General features: G+C 32.0%; 1 long non-coding RNA gene across 1 annotated transcript; it reads left to right on the top strand.

Moving 5' to 3' along the window:
- The first annotated feature begins 1,891 nt into the window (after window positions 1–1,891).
- LOC136968655 (uncharacterized) lies at window positions 1,892–19,608 on the top strand. The gene is made up of 8 exons (XR_010879684.1): window positions 1,892–1,942; window positions 5,083–5,129; window positions 5,301–5,456; window positions 5,855–5,925; window positions 6,112–6,132; window positions 6,302–6,368; window positions 15,029–15,241; window positions 19,405–19,608. It is a non-coding gene; the product is annotated as an uncharacterized lncRNA (long non-coding RNA).
- The last annotated feature ends 382 nt before the right edge of the window (window positions 19,609–19,990 follow it).

Raw genomic sequence — 19,990 nt, 5'->3', positions numbered from 1 at the left:
CTGGCAGCACTGGCTCGACCGTGAAAGGGAGGCTAGTGTTTAAACCAGGCCTAATACACTATACTAATAATGTATTTTTTCATACTTTTCGGTTATCGAACTTTTCAGTTATCCGACCAACCCCAGTCCCCAGACGGCCGGATGGCCGAGCGGTAAAGGTGGCAGCCTACCGCTCTGGGGGACCCGGGATCGAATCCGGACGGGTCGAATAATCCCCAGGAATTTTTCGGGGGGTGGTCCGTTCGGATATGTCGGGCCCCGTCCCTCACCACCCGGTCGCCCCATTGTGGGCCTGGCCGAACCCATAATGGGCCTACTAAAAGAGGCCCTCTTAGTGCCTACAGGGCGGAAAGAGTTTAAAAAAAAAAAAAACCCCAGTTCCCAATTGAGTCGGATAATCGATGCTCTACTGTAGTTTAATTTTCAGGCTGTTATGTACACGTAACAAGGGAAAGTATTGGAATCGTGTCAAATTTGCCCTTCCGAGTTTTTTTTTGGAAATCTCCATGTTTTGATACTCCTGAACGCAAAAAAGTCAAAAAAATTCCGTGGATATGTATGTGTTGGCGTCTATTTCGTTTAAATAAGCGAGAGAACATAGAAGTGTAAAACAATATAAATGTAGAAACTTTTTAAAATTAGGAAGTAATTAATATGGCTACTGGTCAGCACTAATTTTCTTATACCTACTTAATGTTTTACTTAATTTTTATTTGATGTTTGTAACAGTCAATAACGTTAATAAAATGTTAATGTTAATAATAATTAATATATACCAGACATGGGCAAATGAGGCTCCGAGAGCCGCATGCGGCTCTTTTTGACTTACATGCCGCTGTTGCTGAAAGTGTTAATTTCTGTTTTTTATTATTATTTTTACTATTTTATTTTTATAATTTTGTGAAAATATGTTTATTAAAAAAATCAATATTTGTTTTATATTATGTTTATATTATATAATAAAATCGCGCGTCTTACCATACTATCCGCCAGAACAGTACAGAACTGCGGCTCCCATGCATTTTGCAAAACCTACATTTCGGCTCCCACTGAACTCTTGCCCACCCCTGATATATACAGTATATATATGCCCCCTCTAGATTTTTTAAAAATTATCTTTTAAAAATGCCTTCTTAATGCCCACAGGAAGAAATACCTTCTTAATGCCTTATGGTTTCGGCCAGGCCCACAATAAGGCGACTTATCCCGATGGATGCCACCCACAAATTCCTGGGATTTTTCCAAATTTGATTCTTGGTCTTCAAGAATGGGTAGGCTGCACCTTAGCGGCTCGGTAGGATGGCCGAACAGCAAAAGTGGCAACCTTTAGCTGCGTGTCTGATTTTACAGTACCGAGACAAAACCTTACGGTACTTTTAGTTCGCAAGGCATTATTGTCACATGATAGAGTTTTTGGAACGGACTGAGATCGCGAAGTGACTATTACACATTTTATTATAAATCACGTATTTTAGAATTTGAGTCTTCGAAAGTCAGATTTTCCTGCTTATAACTGCTTAATTTTAAAAATTTAAAGTTAAAAGTTATTAATGAAAAATAAAAAATAAAAAATAGATATTTTCTCCCCGACACTGATTCAAAACAGCAACAAAATCATTCAATAAACGTGAAAAATTTTAAATTTTGAGTAGATTTATTTTTACATTATTTACGTTCAGGTTACAAACAGTTCATTAATAAGTTACAGATTAGTTCTATACTCTTTTTTGTTCTTATTAACATAATTGCTATTTATTTAATTTAAAAAATGAAGCTAAAATTTTATAATATTAAATTACAGATTTATTTTAAATACATGTTACTTTTGTTGGTATATATCAGAAAATTTTTGAATTTTTCAGAGGGCGCTATGTATGCAACATATAAAAATGTTTGCGCCATGTGCCTTCTGCATTTTACAGATTATGGAAGGTTTTGTTGGGTAAGTTGTAAATCGTAGGTTAAATGATTAAAATAATTATTGGTTTTCGATCTTTTTCAGTAGAAGAATTATTGAAAACATTTATTTTAAATAAATCTTGTTATTTAAAAAGCGATGTGTTTGGATTGTGATCATTCATCGTAATGTTTGTTCACAAATTTTATTTAAGCGAATGACTCGTAATGATGAATCCTAACGAAGTAAAAGTAGTTGTAATTTATTTATTTTTTCTAAAATACTTTATAATGTGACTTGGAATTTGAAATGTATAAAATGTATTTTTATGAGTGAAATTTAGAAGTTGCTAAAGATATTTTTGAAGGATCCCTTTTAACATCTTGCGTTTTTAATAAAATTGTTTCAAAAATTAATATTAAAAAAAGTTGTTTTGTTTTTTCTTCTGTAAGATTAATATTTATCTACATGGCCCGTCATGGCCGCACTTCCGGAATCTCGATAGCATACACGATTAGAAATCCGATGTAGATGACTGATCAAATTGTTCATTTTTTATGCGAATTTTCTTCAATAATTCTCCATCCGAAAGTAAAAGGAATTATGCAGATTTTTAATTTTCGCGGGCCCGATGACGCACGTTCTAATTAACCTATTCTAATAAATTACCAATAATTTTTAGCAATTAGAATAGGTTAGGTTAAAACGGACGATAAAATTATTCAAATTTACCAACAGCGCCGCCTACATCGAAAACATGTTTGCTGTCGGGATTTCGGTCCATGTAGGTAAAGATTAACCTTCTGCACTAACAATTTCTCTGCCAGAGATTGTTGAGACTTGCAAGCTATTTATGAGTAAATCAAAAAGGGATCTCGTGGATTCAGTTGTTGACGAAATGTGCTTTAAAAGTTTCCTTTTACCTTGAGCAAGATACGTGAAAACTGATCTGGGTCTATCGGAAGGTTGCTCCTAGGGTGACCGGATGTCCCCACTTTTGCCTGTTTTTAATATTTGATTGTAGAAACGATCTTTGAATACGGCAATTTTATTAACACGTCGATGTATGAATTTCAAAAAATGGAGGTTGCGGGTTTGAGCCTCGTCCCGGGTCGGTTCTTTTATTCCGGAAGGTTCTAAGTTTATTTATTTAATTAATTTATTTAATTATAATTATTAATTTACTTAAGAGATGGTGCCTAACGTCTACCTCTAGTGACAAATTACTTTATACCGATCGTTTAATTAGCCATATTATAGCCCGATATTTAGGCGATTGTTTATATACTTGTCGGGTGTTGGATGAAGTCTGAAAACTCTGTTCGTACCACCAACCTCTTCTCCAAGACCTTCTCTTGATTTTTGAAGTCTGTATTCTTTTAGAAACAAGTTATACAAAATATTACTTTGACAAAATTTATTTTATTAATTCAGAAGTCTTTATTTTTGCGGTGTATGGGGAAAACTTGAGGTAAATATTACTTTCTTTGGCTTGTGCTTTGTATCGTGCCCTAGCTGTTATATACTCATTGACTAATAAGGAAATTTTTAATTAGTGAGATTGGGTGCTCATGTTTCTTTGATAGCTCTCTTAACTTTGTTACATTTTACAGCTTGTCCAGTGTAAATCACTCTATACAGTTTAAAGTTTATTACTCAAACAATACAAATTAATCTATATTTCAGAAAAGTCATGACTAAGTATAGTGCTTTGTGTATCAATATTAAAATTTGGTACTTGTAAATCTTTATCCCAGATAGTGGCACTGCCCCGGTGACCAACATCTCAACTAGTACGGTACCTGTATCCCCTGGAAAAAATTGATTCGGCCGGTTAACCTACCAACGGACACGTGCTGTCGACTCGGTCTGTTTTGTTATTTCGGCACTTAAGATTATCGCAAAGTTTTAATTAATTAAGTAAAAGTTAGCAAACAATTAAATTGGTTTAAATTATTGTTTATTTTAAAGTATATTACATGTTTACCATTTACATTATTACATATTATTGGCATATAGTTTGTGGCTGCCATATTTCCATGATTGCTTTTAATGTTTTCAAAAGCATTTTCTTGTCCCAAGGACTTCCACATGAACTGCGCAATGTAAGACTCCAGATGGTGAGCCGTGCCTCGTTCTTTATCGTGCCACTTAGAGGAGCCCCACAGTCTTTCAATATTTTGAGTGCGAGCACCCGTTCTTGGATTGACAAAATTATATTTACGATTTGCAGTAAAATGACTGTAACCTGCTCTTTCCAATTTAAACATCCTGTAGGATTGCCAACAGTTAGAATAAATCATTGATTCCTGTTCGACATGCTCCGTGATTTTTGCCACGAATGTGGTTGCTTCTCTATTCGGAACTGTAACGAGAAAGCAATTGCCAGTTTCTTGGCATATTCTGCCAAATATCTACCGTGTGGAAGAACCCTTCCAGTTTTGCTTTTTCGTCTTGTGAAAAGCGTTTCGTCGATTTCCACAATTTTCCTGGGACCACTATTTGCCTGTTCAGTTGTCTCAACAAATGTAGAAAACACTTCTCTCATAAAACTATTCCAGTCTATAATTGTTTTATTTCAAATATTTAGATACTTTTGACACCACTTAATAGACGTAAGTTCCTCCGTGCAATGATAAATAAATCGTCCTGCTGTTAAAAATGGTATCTGTGATCCACCGAACCAATTATTGGAATGGATGCTTATCATTAGGTTGCAGCTACCAACGTCTTTAGACATATTTAATTTCATTTCATGGCCATTTTTGCATATTTGAACACTAGGTAAAATACCTCTCTCTTGAAAATACAATATAGATTCTTCTGTGCTTGGTAAATCGTATAACATACACATCTTTCTTTCAAACAAAGTTTTGGAAATAAAGAAACAAACGTAAGTCGATAACATGCGTCTGTTGGTAGGTTAGCCAGCCGAGTCAGTTTGTTTCAAGGGGATACAGGTACTACTAGTTGAGATGTTGGTTGCCAGGGTGACACCATCATCTGGGACAAAGATTCACAAGTACCTGAAATTTTTGTTAAAATGCATTAAAGTATTTAATGATGATATAATTTCTTACCTACATTGTCTGAATTCTGTGATAAGAAAACTTTACTGAAAGTTGCAAAAATTTTACATAATAAGTAAAATCAATTGCAGATGTTAAAATTTTCTTTTGTTTCAGAGTAATTTTCTAAAACAATTATATGCAGAAGGTTAGATGATTTAGAGGTAAGTACATAGTATTTTTGTACTTGCATGTGTTCAGAATAATAATTCTATGATGATACTTCATTTCCTGATTAAAAATGATATCTTTACCGGATACTGATTTCAATAGAATAAGTGCATGCACTAAGATCTTACTGTAATGAAGTTGATCTGTTTTTCCTGTGATTTCAGTATTTAGAGATCAGCAAGTTGATACATTGGAATGGAGTAAGAAATAAGGTGTTTTGGTAATAGCTGGAAAATATTCAAACACATTGGTAGCATGGAACTTGTTTGACTTCCATTTTGATGGTCAGTTTCAAATGGATGAATTTCCTACCATTTCCGGTAAGCTTTTTAATGAAATTTAATTTATACTTTTGATACGCTAGTGTTTTTCAACCGCCAGTTCTCTGAAAAATTTGACGACTAATGCTATTGTAGTTGATTATGGGTGACATTTTAAATAGTAATCTAGAGTTAATTATACATACTTTGTTACATACAATAACTTTAGATAAGCATATATAAGTATAATAGATAAGAATAATAATACATAATTATAATAGATAAGAATAATAACACAATAATAATCACGCAATTACTGGTTCATATAAAATATCTGTAATTTTACCAGTCTGCAATGAGAAAAGGTTGAAAAACACTGCTCTAAAAGATTTGTCATTAAGTATTACTGAAATAACATACTTGATTATTATTTAGTATAACAAATTTTCAAATTACAGAAATATAAATAATTCAGATTGATTTTGAAACGGAAATATCAAGAAAGTAATTCCACTGGATTATCTCAATGGTAAGTTTTTTAATCAAAATATCAAAATTTTCAAAATTGTCTTAATGATGACTAATTATTTACCTACATTGTTTGATTTTTTTGTGATTAAAAAGTCTAAACTGAATTACTTTGATTTAAAAAAAAATTTATTATTAAGAACATTAATTTCAGATTTTTATAAATATATTGTTTTTTCTATTTCAGAATCAAACATAAAAGGATTTGGTGAGTTCATATGTATTTTATATGTAGTAATGATTATATTAGGATGATAATTACTACTTTGATTTTATAAAATGAAAAGTTATTTTGCTTTACCGGATGCTGATTAAAACTTCATTATTATTATATGTTTGCTATTAAAGAATTCAACTAAAATAAGATTTTATTTCAGACTTGATGCCATTATTGAATTAATAATGGATGATGATGATTCAAGTTTGGTAGCAAGTTGGAGTTGAGTAAGTATGAGTTCTCTAACCCAGTGGTTCTTAACCTTTTTTGTACTTGCGTCCCACCAATTTAATATTTCATAATTTTTTTAATAATAATTCATATTTGTTAAATTATCTATAATAAATTGATTTTTTTTATTATTGCTTTATTTTTTTATATAATAAATGTAAATCATAACTTTATTGTTTCATTATCTATTTAAATAATTTTGTTTGACACAAATGGTTCGAATAGTTCTTTACAAATATTAAACATGGCAGGCTTTAATAATTATTCGGCTATTGTAAATGGTTTTTTTGCTTTAGCAATGTGAAGAGCTGCAATAAATGATGCTTTTAATAATAATTTATTTTTAGTAGTTACATTTATGAGCATCTTTTGATTTTTTAATTTGTCTTTTATTCTTATTAAAAATCCTGTATTTTGTTTTTATATTGTTTGTGTTTAGAATTTAAATGCCTCAACAATTTATTTGGTTTCATTGCTTCATTGGAGAGAACTGCACTGCAAATGACGCATTGGGGTTTTATAATTCCTTGAACTTCTATGCTTACGAACCCATATTTGATATAATCATGATTGTATTTTCTAATTTTAATGTTACTTAATTTTATACCTTTAGTTTTAGGACTTGTGGTTTTTTTTCCATTGCATTTTTCACTGTATTATCAGAACTTTCACTAGTATTTTCTTCACTATAGGTCGTGGTCTGCGATTAATTACATTAAAAAATTTTCTTTGCGAGGCAGCATTTAAAAAACAAAAGAAAGCATGGGGGATTTTCAGAAGATACCCCACTGCTAACAGTTTGGTTAGCTTTTAAAAAAGCAAAGGCAAATGCCAGAAAAATAAGAAGGCAAAGCCAAAGGGATTCTTGGAGGAAGTATGTTTCTAGCATAACATCTTCCACCAGCTTAAAAGCAATCTGGGATAAAATCCATAAAATTAATGGGAAATATGTTTCTCACTCTCTGTCCATGCTGGAAAATAATGGCACAATAATCGGCGATATACAGGGTATTGCTGAGTTGATGGGTGAAATGTTTTCTTCTTCATCCAGCAATATAATGTATACAAGGAATTTTCAAGCTTATAAAGCCCAAAGAGAAAAACCAAATTTAAATTTCCATTCTTCCTCTAATGAGTAAATATAATGTGCCATTCATGAGAATCAAATTACATACAGCAATCTCTCGCTTGGGGAATACTGCTGTAGACCCTTAAAAAATTCACTATAGCATAATTAAAAATCTGTCAAACAATTCCCTTAGTAATCTTCTGAATCTGTTTAACAGAATATGGACAGAACATATTTTTCCTGACTCTTGGAGGCTATCAATCATTATTTCCATTCCCAAGCCAGGTAAAGACCACAAGAATCCCTGTAATTACAGACCAATCTCTCTGACGAGTTGCCTCTGTAAACTCTTCGAGAGAATGGTAAAAAGACATCTGATGTTCCTCCTAGAGGAAAAGAACTACTTTTCACCACATCAGAGTGGATTTCGTAGGAACAGAAGTACCACGGACAATTTAGTAAACCTTGAAACATCTATAAGCGAAGCGTTCGTTCGACGACAGCACTTAGTGTCTGTGTTCTTTGATATAGAGAAGGCCTACGATCGCTGCTGGCGATATGGGATACTCTGTGATCTGCATGAATTCGGATTGCAGGGTAATGTGCCAATTTTTGTAAAAAAACTTCCTACAGAATTGTAGATTCCAAGTCAGGATGGACAACACTTTATCTAGGATTTTCATACAAGAAGAGGGTGTTCCTCAAGGTTGTATTTTGAGTGTGACTCTGTTCCTAATTAAAATTAACAGCATAGCTAACTGTCTTCCTCCCAGTGTGAAACACTCTCTGTATGTGGATGACTTTCAGATTGCCTGCCAGTCTAGTAACGGGTTTCATCAAGAGAAACTGCAAAACTCCCTGAATCGCATAAACAATTGGTCCAAGATCAATGGTTTTACTTTTAACACAGAGAAGACCTCGTGCATCCACTTTTGTTGAAGGTGTGGTTTGCACTTGGATCCTGAAATTCACCTAAATGGGGTTAAAATTTTAATGGTCAACGAGACTAAGTTTCTTGGTGTTGTTTGACCATAAATTGACTTTCTTGCCACACTTGTACGATTTGAAGAGTAGATGTTTAAAATCTCTGAACCTTTTAAAGGTGGTATGCTGCCAGGCCTCGGAGTCGCTCACTTTTCTCACTTGTACTCACTTTTCTGAAGTATCCTCACTTTTCTCACTTTTCAGGTCATTTTCTTACTTTTCTCACTTTTTTGGTCATTTTCACGTGCTTAATTAAGATGTGGGGCAAACCAAAAATAATTTTAAAGCCAAACGAATTGCCGAATTATCGGACTATCAGAATAGAATTTTTTAGAAGAAAATACGCGGCCCTGAGCAGACTCAAAATTGCAACTGCCCGCTCAGTGTCGTTAGGTTATAGAAAACAAAAATTTATTTAACGTATTTAAAAAAATCTTTTATGCACTTAAAAAATCCCTCTCATTACAAATTCAGAAGCCAGTGTTGAGTAAAGTTATGTACTCATGCCATATTTTCATTATTCGCCAAAATCTACCTTATCCGAATTGCATTTCCTTCTACAGAGTTTAAAAATAAGTATTCTAAGCATCCCTGCAGTTTTGGCTGTTTTCTAAGAAAATCACTAAAGTCCTTTTGCAGGGGAAAGCACATTACGCAGAGGGATTAATCTCTCAAGCTGACAACACTGCTGCCGCTTTTAAATTCAAAATATATAATTATTAAAATTAACACGAGATAGTAGCGTAACCTCCTACCACTAAAAAAGATTTTGTTTTTGACCATTTAGTTATCCTGGTTATAGCCCAATAATTTGGCAGATTATTTGGTTTTAATTAACAATCGGGTTATGGAGTTGTCCTTTACAAAAATATTTTTTTACTTGATTTATCTTTAAATAATTTCATAAACTTGAGTTTAATAAAATTACTTTAATGATTTCATAGCATATTGTTAACGTTAAATCACATCTACATCTTCCCATAAATGTATGTTTAAATTGACTACAAGTATAATTATTCCATATAGTAAGTGTTATTTTCATAAAATGTGTGATTACTTTGCTTGTGAAATATCCATTTTTTAATCTTCTCTTATGCCGATTATAATTGTGCATTAATTGAGAGACTAAAAAAGTAAACGAAAATGTAAATTCATATTTACATATAAAATTTACCAAGTAAATTAAAATATTCGAAGTGTTGTAAAAAGTACAACACGTAATTGCTTGTGAGAAAGATTTTCACAGGCTTCCCAAAGGTTAACAACTTTGCAACGATGTTGGTTTTTATTCATCTGCAGGAAAAAGTTTTTTGTTATTTATGAAATCATTAATAAAATATTATTTTACTTATATTATTTGGAGTATATTTATTTCAGATTTATTATTTTATTTGGAAATCAATATTTACACATCTCGAAGCATTAAAAAATAAACAGTTTCTGATAATGATAAATATCCGAGAATAGCCAAATTAGTGAAATCAGCATCGAAAATCCCGTTCCCATGAATGAGAGGATCAATTTTATGCCGGGCACTTTCTCCTGATAGAGCATCAGTGTTGGAAAGAATGCTTAATTCACTTTTGATTGTTAAGGAGGGACTAAACATGTATGACCAAAGCCCACACCTTGTACCTATTGCAAAGGACGACTGAAATTAGCTTCCTCGGTGCATGGAAATTATCAAGAACGATTGGAAAATGAAAAGAAGTTAAAAGAATAAGAGAAACGGAAAAAAGAGCACAAAAATGTTTTGAAGAACAACAAAAGAAAGCTGTTCGTAACATGAAGATTATGGAACGGCAACTGAGTTTAAACCAGAAAAATGTAGAAGAAAATGAAATACATGCGACAGTCTAAGTTTTGTTAGAAGCAGCAAACAAAAAAACTGGAGAAGGCTATTAACAGCAAGAACATGAATGAAGTACAAGCAGCACGTGTGATGCTTATTAGTGTTAAGTGTTCAAAAGCAAGAGGAAGCGAAATAGAAGGAAGTTGATAACATGCAGAATAATCTTAATAAAAGAACATCATCTTTCATGACTGATTATTTACAGAAGCCAAAGACATTTCAAGTATTCATGGTTTACTGGAAATACAGAAGCCACTGGTTATCCGGAAACAGAAAAAAAAAAGCGATATAACGGAGTAATAAAAATTCTGGGCTTTTACTAAACAGATTATACATGCTATGGAATCTCTGTTCTTTCATCAGCAAGTGTTTCTGATATAAAATAAGCTTAGTTTTTCAATTCTGAATTTTATTCGTAGGTTATATCGAATTAATTGACGTTTACGTAAACATGGAAACCATGAATGCCCATTTAGCATTGTTTCTTTAACAATGACATTGAAAGACAAATACTGTCGATATAAAAACAAAACATCAATTGCGATTTTATTATACAGTACTATATAAATCGCTTATTAGAAATTCGTGTAGTTTATATTTTTCAATAAAAATTATAAATGCTGTAATTGAAAATTTAAAAAAAATGAATATTGAATATATAATAGAACATCAAAACTTATAAAATTACAGAGTAAAAATTCTCTAAAAAGCAAAATGAAGTTACTACTGTATAAAAATTTTAGAAGTTTTCGTTCAGAATTAGAGAGATCTTTTCCTTACACGTTATGCGGTGAATTCGAAATTTCACACCTTTATGTGAATTGACGCAATACCGTTAATTCACATAAATGTATGAAATTTCGAATTCACAGAAACTTGTAAATGAGGAGACTGTACTTAAAACTAATAAATAAACAACTTTTATATCAAAAGGAAACAAATGACAATCGATCTATCCACCTGTTCTGCATATTTAGCTCTTTCTCGTATTTCGTTGCAAATAGAAATTCAGTGGTAATTGGTAATTTAAAATTAATTGACTCAAATGCTTTTAAAATTTAGGGGACCAAAAAAACGCGATATAACGAGTGGCTACTATATTACAGTATATACAGAAATTTTTAAAATGTGTTTGACCATAACAGAATAAAAAGAAATAACAATTTTTACTGCTGTTTTGCTGAGTTTTCCTTCTGTGTTTTCACTTTGTTTTGTCACTATTGCACTCACTTTTTATTCACTTTTTCTGTATTTCAACTCACTTTTCTCACTTTTTCAAAGGGGAAATAGCACTCCTAGGGCTGTGCTGCTCATCCTGGGGAGCATACAAATGTTCTATGCTCAGGAGTTATAGGGCCCTTGTCTGTTCTAAGCTGGATTGTGGATGCGTTGTGTATGGCTTTGCACGGGAATCTACTCTTCGGATGCTGGATCCAATTCACCATCAAGCACTGCGTTTGTGCACTGGTGCCTTCCGCACCTCCCCTGTACAAAGTTTGTACATGGATGCTTATGAGCCCTCACTATCTCTCAGGAGAGAACAGTTTTCTGTTTTTTATTATATCAAAACAGAAATCTCTGGCTAGACCTTCAGTTGATTTTACAGTATCAGATACTCAGCTGAAAAGATTATTTGCAGCTCGGCCAAGTAGTGTCCCTACATTCGACATAAGAATGGAAAATGCAAGCAGCACGATTGACCTGGACACAGGCAACATTTCACAGGTTGAGGTCGATAATATATCACCTTGGTCAACTCCTGTGATAAATGTTGACATTAGCTTAAAGCAGTTTCCTAACGAATTCACTCCAGATTATGTCTATAGACAGCACTTTGCTGAAATTCAACATTGTGACAGGAATTTAATTCCTGTATACACTGATGGATTGAAATCTGTTGGTTACGTTGGCTCAGCCTTTGTCTGCCAGGATGAAATCTTGGCAGTACAATTAGTACTGAATTCTTCCATCTTTACTGCAGAGCTGCAGGCTATTTACCTAGCCTTAAAATATGTAATTAGGAAAGGTCGTTGTTGCTGCATGATCTACACGGACTCAGTTAGTGCACTTCAGGCTTTGGTCTCGTGTGAACCTACTTCTCACTCCATAGTGATTAAAATTTGCAAACAGTTACGCCATCTTATTGTGAGTAATATTTCTGTAAAATTTAGGCCATGTAGGTATAAGAGGAAATGAAGAAGCTGACACAGCTGCAAAGTCAGCTAGTTCTTCACAGCATACAATGCATATTGAAGGAGGATTTGAAGCTAGTTGTTAAAAAACGACTAGCAGAGAGATGGCAAAATGTGTGGAATGCACAAGTCCACAATAAACTACACGAGATCAAACCTATGATAGAAAATTGGACACACAAGAAACCCTATGACAGGAGATCTGAGGTTATTCTTACCCGCTTGAGAATTGGACATACTCGACTGACACATCAATACCTTCTGAAGGGTGATGACCAGCCTGTATGTCAGTATTGCAACTGTTTTCTAAGTGTAAAACACATACTGTGTGATTGCTCTGCATTCGAGACGAGACGTAGACAATGTTCTGGAAATGCACGTCTGACTGAGGTTTTGGGCCAGAGGCCAAATCTTGACAATTTACTAGACTTTCTGAAAGTCATTAATTTGTATAGAGAGATTTAATTATTTATTTACTTTTAACTTTTGTATATATATATTGTTGTTTGTTTATTTTAATTGTTGTATATACTTGTTATTTTTGTTGTTACTTTATATAATATATATATTAATTTATACAGATTGACTATTTGCCTTGGTGCATTTGGCCTATATGGCCCTTGTGCCATAATACACCAACTAACCAACCAACCTAAAAAATTTTCTAATGTTCCTTTCTGTTTTTTGCTCATTTTTATGGGTTAATTATAAATAATTAAAACTAAACACACAATTTAAGAAAGAAATGCACTATTGTTCAATCCAAAGTTGATGCTGAAACTAAACTAAAACTGAAACACCCACAACTTGTAAAGATTTTGCATATCTTTTGCAAAAATATTTAAATTTTCAAAGCCAACTACTAAGCCTACTATTTTTCCTAATTATTTTTAAAATTCCAAGCATTGAATTACTTTGGAATAAAAAAGTAAATACAGTAGAGAGTCGTTAATCCAAATCAATTGAGGACAGGGGTTGTTCGGATTAGTGATTTGTTCAGATAACCGATTATGTACGAAAAAAGATACTAACCTGTTTGATGTTCAAATTTTTCTCCGTTGCGTGTCGCTTCGTATTGAATTTTCGTCGATTTTAAGCCTAACGAAAATTTTTATAATAATAGTTGAGGCTATTGTATTGTTAAAAATTATTTCTTTATTTTCTACAAACAAAATAAATATATCGAAGAATATAAAAACACAAAAATTATACTTTAGAAGTTAATCTAGTATCAAAAACGTTCGATTTGGCACGACACAGTCAGACTGAAAATCGTTCGGATGACCGGCGATTCGGATTACCGGGGTTCGGATTAACGACTCTCTACTGTACTGCAGTGTAAGTAGCATATTTGCATTTATTTCTTCTGTACTAACAAAGTTATATGTAGGAAGAAATAAGAAATAAAAAAAACTAAATAGGAAAAACTTTATTTATCTTTCTTATTTCACTTTTCAATACGATATTCGGTTATGCATCAATTTTCTTTTTATTATATTCTGAAGGAAATTTGGCATAATTTGGTGGCCCCCGGCAAACTTCTTACGGACCCCCAGTGGGCCGTGACCCCCTGTTAAGAATCACTGCTCTAACCTATTATCACAATATTAATGTTTATTTTCTGCTTTGAAGAATGTATTTAAAAGTACAGTTTTGTCAGATTTGATATCATTAATTTTATTAACGCCAGACATTTGCTGGATTACGTGTGGTTATATTACTATTATTAAATACTAAGAAATTTGGCAGTAGAGACAGTGTTAGGTGCCATCTCTTGCTCAATTTAATTATAAAATTTAGCAGATGGTGCCTAATGCCTGTCTCTAGTGCCAAATTACTTAGGCTGTATTACTATTAATTATATGCTAAAATAATCCTGCAATTGTTTGACTTAAAATCCAAATTCAATAATTATATATTAAACTTTAATTTTATATTGCATAAAAAATAAAAGTTGTGGTTATCAAAAATCGGTCGTCTTAATTCGAAAATTAATGTTACTCAAAATATTAAAGAAAGTATCAATTTTTTGTTGATTGCTTAATAAGGAATGTGTTCTATAAGAGAAATGGAGAGTGGACCAACAAAAATCTAGTAATTTACAGCATGTCAAATGCATAAATTAAAAGGTTTGAAATTAAAAAGTACAAGCAATTTTAACAAATAAATGCATTTATCACAATGTCTGAATAACATTGCTACGAAGTGAACAAAAATTTTATAAGTTGCAGTTTGTTATTAACATTAATTTTTATATCTGCTGTATTGTAAATGATTGAGTGTAAGTTGCATTGGCAAATGTAGATATCTCATTTAAAATTAATTGGAATTCCACTTGCTCATTTTGGAGATTTGTTTGTGCAGCAATGAGAGGAGAATAAACAAAACCAGGAATGGTATTTTTGTAATTTATTTTAATTATGTTGCCTAGTGCTCATTCACATATTGATATGATTGTTGTAGATTGACAGTATATACCAATTGAACCTAGTAAATAAAAGATCAAATTTTTTTTTGTTGACTCCCGTATGTACTGCATTATTTTGAAATTTATTGCAGGAAACAGCTTGATGGCCCATATTCCATTTCAACTAATGATGTGAAAATGTTTGATGGCACCTAGACTTCAATCAGGCAAAAATGTAACAATGGATATCTGGTTCATCAATTATAAGTTGGCTATGGATCTGATGATAAACTGACAATAGTGGGAAAGATTTACAAGAAAAACAGGAAAAATCAAGTGAATTTACCAATGCCATGGGTAGGGAGGTATGCAATAACTTAATTGCATTTTATAAAATATTTCTGTAGTTCTGTAGTATTGTATCTAATCCAAATACGTAAAAGTTCTAAAAGGAGAATATCTAAAGCAATTTGCATTAGAGTTGATGGGTGATCAAATTGAAATCATTGAGAACAGCAGCAGAAAGACTATTCAACTCTGAAGTTTTCACTTCCCAAATGTTTAGTAGAAAGTGCATCTTCCTCTTGAAGCATGGCAGTCAAAAAGAGAGATTAAATATATATACATGAAATGTACAAATTATCTTTCTCATTTAGTACCACGTGAAAACTGCATTGAATAGAATTTAGTTTTAATCACCGAGCCTTTACTTTAATTACTTATTTTTTGTGCTTGTGCAAATATTGCAAAGTTTACTGTTATATTTATTTAAAAGTGTTTTTTGTTATTTTCTTACACAGTGAAACTTTGGTTTTTGAATGTAATTCATTCCTAAAAGTTCTAAAACAAATTTTTCCATAGGAAACAATATAAAGTGGATTAATTTTTTCCTGACTCCAAATTAGTATTATTATTTTTTACACCTTTTAAACCATATTTTGTGCATAAAAATGCCTACAAATGCAATATAATGTTATAATAATAAATATGAAATATTAATACAAAGGGTATTTTTTAAATAAGGTCTATTTTTTAATGAAGAGAAAAATACTGTACAGTAAATATCATTAAAAGATATTTTTTCCCATATTCTACATACTTTTATCTACTTTTCTACATAATTTCCATTTTTGTTCAAACATTTGTCATACCGCTCAACAATTGTTTTTAATTCTCACTTCAAAGAAGCCTGCCGCCAGAAGACATTAGGCCACTCCGCTTATCTTGTATGGCATGCTGGAGTTTTCTCAAGGTCACACAATATGCATCAGAATTGATTGTTGTGCCTCTTGGCATAAAATCCACTAATAAAGTTTTTCCTGTCCCAAAAGATAGTTGCCATGATCTTTCTTGCAGAAATCGAATAACGGATCGTATCTCACAGTTGGTGGGAAACTCAATTTTCTTAAACATTATAAACTTCTACGGCTCAACACAGACGATACGGCCGCAAATGGCATCTAAATGTGCGCAAGGCATGCTGGGAGCAGACACTTATGCACACTGCTGCAATCGCACATCATTCTCACTCTCGTTCACAAACAGACTTTATTTAAAAAATAGCCCTTGTATATAATGTGTTAATAAGTTTTTGTTGTTTAACTTAAGCATATTTAAACACATCCTTGAATTCTGTTTATATTATGTAAATGTCAAATGCATTTTTATTTCTTTTAATATCAACTGGCACATACCAAAAAATGGAAGTAGTATCTTTCCCTCATGCATGTTGAAATCTAATTTAAATAGCAACATAATTGATGATTAGTGTCATGATATCTAATGAAGTATAATCTCACTGCCACTAAATTCAGAATGTAGTCCTGTTGCTAATATGTTAAGCTGTTGCCTTTCTTTAACATAGCAAGTATAAGGAGTTGACTATTGTCTTGCTTAAACTGGTTGGCTCTTGCCAAGTAGCTTGTTCAGCAGCAGTTATTGTATTGCAACTAGGGTTTCTAAAACAGGATCCAGGCTGTTTTTTTAACCCAGGAAATATGCCGAGAAATTCTTCTCATTCTGGGAAATACCGCAAATTTCTTAAGTTTACTTTTTTCTTATTCTATGTTAAGGTTGGGGAAATTTTGCAAGTAGAAAGTATAATTAACTCATAAACTGTCAGAATACATTTGTGTTTATTAATTTTAAACCTACTTATTAGGTTTTTTAATTTTTCCTTATGGCATGTCACAGATTTTCAATAATCAATGTGTAGCCTATTTGTGACAGGACTGAAAATTCTTTACTTGTCAGAACCTGTAACATATGGAATAATTGTGCTTATGCTGTCTTAATATTTAATGATGCCCAGTAAATTCAATAACTGCGTAATGCCAGGTGGTGCAAATTGGGCAAGAATAGAAATGAGTACGGTACGAGGTATGCAAGTATGAAGTTTTTCTTCATAAACCTGATTATTAAAGCCAAACGATTTGCCGAATTATCAGGATATAAGCTCGATGCTGTTGTTAAAGCAATCGTAGTCGAGGAAGACAAATCAAGAATACTAGAAAGCAAAAGAAGTACTACAATCTCAAACGAACTAGAAATCTTCCAAGCTACAGGTGAAAAAGACATAACATGGTTTCTCTTAAATGCATTAAACACGATTCCATTCACATCAATTGAATCGAAAAGGGCATTCTCGGTAGCAGGACTTTTCATCACTCAATCTGATTCTTATTTTAGTAATCAGAATATTGACCATCTTTGCCTTTTAAAAACTTACAAAAAATTATTGTAAATTTTTATATATTGTTTTATTTAAGTATTGAAAATTACTCTCTAAGAAGTTTGATCTAAGTTCATTTTATTTTTTAAATTTTCAAATCAATTCAAATGCTTTTTTTTTTTTTGTCAGCAGTTTCCAACAAATGTTAATAAATTTTTTCTATTTGAAAATTTCTACATAATTCAAATGTAATTTTTAATACCTATTTTACACAGCATTGTTAATATTATGATTTTGGAGGTTGCAGAACGTATTAAATTACTTCAAAAAATGAAAAATAATTATTTCATTCGATTTTAAGATTTATTTTATATCTTAAAAATAATTAATTAAATCCCGGGATTCTTTGAAACAGTTCACTTTTATCCCAGAATCCCGGGACAAGTAAAAGACTGGGAAATGAGAAACGCTAGTACTGATATTTTTTAATGCAATTTTTAATAAAAGAAATAGACGAATTTGGTCTGGGCACCCAATGACAGGGTTGAGATTCTAATCTGAACTCTAAATTATTTAACTGCCTATGTTCTATGAATACTATTCTTATAAAACAGAATGAAGTGTTGGTTGAAGACACTGGACCGGGGGTGGGCAAGCAAGAGTTCAGTGGGAGCCGAAATGTAGGTTTTGCAAAATGCACGGGAGCCACAGTTCTGTACTGTCGTGGCGGATCGTATGGTAAGGTGCGCGATTTTATTACATATTATAAATATAATATAAAACAAATATGGAATTTTTTTAATAAACATATTTTCACAAAATTATAAAAATACAATTGTAAAAATAATAATAAAAAAACAGAAATTAACACTTTCGGCAAGAGCCGCATTTGCCCATGTCTGCACTAGACTATTCAACATCCTTTTGTAACCAGAGTAAAGAATTGAATAAAAAGATGTTGAATAGTCTGTCATCAATCAACACTCCATTGTTTTTTTAAAAACAGTGTACTAGAATAATATTTAAAAATAAATCTTTAATTTATTGTGTTTTCAACGTAAATCATGTACATGATAAAAATGTATAATATTATTAATTTTGCTTAGAAATTTTTTAATGAAATTGTTAGTTGCAAATTAGCCTATTTCTAAATAGAAACTGACTTAATTTTGTGTTTGTTTAAAATTATTGTAAACTTCATTTCTAATGCAACTCAGTGTGAAATTGCATATAACGGCTTATGTAGATTTTATAATGCAATTTCATGCTGTAAATTTTGATTCTCAATCTTGATAATAATATAAGAGTTGGATTGTCAATTAGAAGTTGAATGAAAGTTGAAATTTGGTGCACAGGGTGTCTGCTAAGAAGGGATTTCTCAGAATTCCTCCATGGTGGGAGGGGGTTAAGGATTACCCTGAAGAACTGCTTCTACTGTGCTATTTTAGATGCAGTTTTTTGCATTTTTGTGGGAAATCGAACATGTTAGATGCATGTAAAAATTCTCTAATTAGTCTTGGAAGAAGGGGGGACCTAATTTTTGCACCAGTTGAAAGACGGATAAGATCGTCTATAATGTGAATCTTTGCTATCATTACTTTTTATGCGAGCAGCGCTGGGCTCATCTGCTAGTATGAGTTTATTTTAATAGATGTAAATTACACAAGTTCATTTTTGATGCAGATAGTATTTTACATGTATATATGAGTATAATGTACTCCATAATCTTAATGATGATTAATTGCTTACCTACATTGTCTGACATTTGTGATTAGAAAATTTGGCTGAAATTTATTGAGTTATTAAATAAAAATAAAATTTCAATTGCAACTTTGTAATATTTGGTGTTTATTCCAGCTTACCTAGCCTGAATATTATGAAGATGACACTGAAATGGTATAACAAAACTGTCCTCACTGCTAGAAAATATTTACTTGAAGTATTGGAACACAAGGTTAAATTTTGCATTTATTCATCAAAATGAAACTTGAAATCATTATATTAATCTCAGTAGTAATCAAATTATTGAACTTGGTAAGAATTTTTATATTTTATATGCTTAATCTTAAATCCCTCTTTCTTTAATCACTCCTATAGTTAAATTGCAATACTTCAAAATTGTGCTAGATTCAATTTTTTTTTGTTTTTTATTACAAACATATTAACGATTTACAATTGTTTAATTTTTCGTGCAGTGCAAATTTAAAATGTTTAATTTTCAAATTTTTGAAAAAATCAAAAATGTGTAGAACATTCAGTGAATCTGTTTAAATCAATTACAGTAGAGCATCGCTTATCCGAAAGCCGGTCAACCAAAATGTTAACCGAAAGCTTTCCAGTCGGACTGTGTCGTGCCGAATCGAACATTTTTGATACTAGATTAACTTCTAAAGTATAATTTTTTTGTTTTTACATTTTTCAATATATTTATTTTATTTGTACA

The sequence above is a fragment of the Centruroides vittatus genome, unplaced genomic scaffold (genome assembly GCF_030686945.1).
Source record: "Centruroides vittatus isolate TY-2023 unplaced genomic scaffold, ASM3068694v2 contig_150, whole genome shotgun sequence".
Classification (NCBI taxonomy): Eukaryota; Metazoa; Arthropoda; class Arachnida; order Scorpiones; family Buthidae; genus Centruroides; species Centruroides vittatus.
This window is presented reverse-complemented; position numbering and strand designations above follow the sequence as displayed.